Source organism: Crocodylus porosus, unplaced genomic scaffold (assembly GCF_001723895.1).
Source record: "Crocodylus porosus isolate Cpor-Errol unplaced genomic scaffold, CroPor_comp1, whole genome shotgun sequence".
Taxonomy (NCBI): Eukaryota; Metazoa; Chordata; order Crocodylia; family Crocodylidae; genus Crocodylus; species Crocodylus porosus.
Window position 1 is genome coordinate 57,362 of NW_017728898.1, and position 1,007 is coordinate 58,368.

Sequence of the window (1,007 nt, forward strand, 5' to 3'; positions counted from 1 at the left end):
GTCGCGCAGCCGGAGAGCGGCTACGTGCAAAGCCGAGCTGCCGGCGAGCCCGGGTACGTGCGGGCGGGGGAGCAGGGCCGCTGCACGGTCCCGGGGCTGCGGGGAGCTGGCGGCTTGGTGCCCCGAGAGCAGGATTGCTCCCCCAGGGCGGGCAGCGCCAGCTTTGGGGCAGGGGCCGCAGCCTGCATCCCGCCGCGGGGGCTGGAGCCGGTGCAGCCGGCCCTGCGGTGCACGCCAGGCCCCAGGGCACCCTCCCCGCCCCAGCTGCGTGGCACGGTGCCCACGCCGGGCTGTGCTGGCTCAGGATCCGGCAGCCAAGCAGTTAAACCGAGCTTGTCGTCTCCCTCTTAGGGCTCCGCTCCGAACTGCAGCTTGAGTCAGCGGCTGTGGAGGTGGCAGGCGGTGCGGATGCCAGGGCTGGCCACGCGTGGGTCCGGCGCACGGCGGAGGGCAGCGGTGCCTGCACCGGGACAGGTGAGAGCTGGCACCCTCCGGGCAGCGGGGGGGCAGGGCTGGGGGCGATCCCACCTGCCAAGGGGGTGCCAGGGGCTGCCGGCGGGCTGTGGCAGGCACCGCATGCCAGGGCACCTGCACGACTCACCCGGCAAAGTTGCTCTGCAGCCGCTGCCCCTCCGGTGGCCCAAGCAGCCGGCCCTGGGCTGGGGAGACGCTGGCAGCCGGGAGACGGCACCGTGGGCACCCACAGGGTGGGTGCATGCGAGTGCGTGTGCAAGAGCACGCTTGCCCCCAAGGCAGGACGCCGCAGGCAGCGCCCGGGGGCACCTCCCCGAGGCTGGAGAGACCCCTTTCCGACCCCAGCGGTGGCCCAGCTGGCAGCCCCGCGCGTGTGCCAGGCGCTGGGACGGGAGGAGGGTGGCAGGGAGCGCATGGCGGGAGCCGGCTCTGGGCTCCCCCCAGCACCGGCTGCCGGCTGGGATCCTGCTCAGCCCGCCCGGGCACCGCAGCCCCGGCCGCGGCTTCGCCCGGTGGGAAGCGCGTGAGTCCGG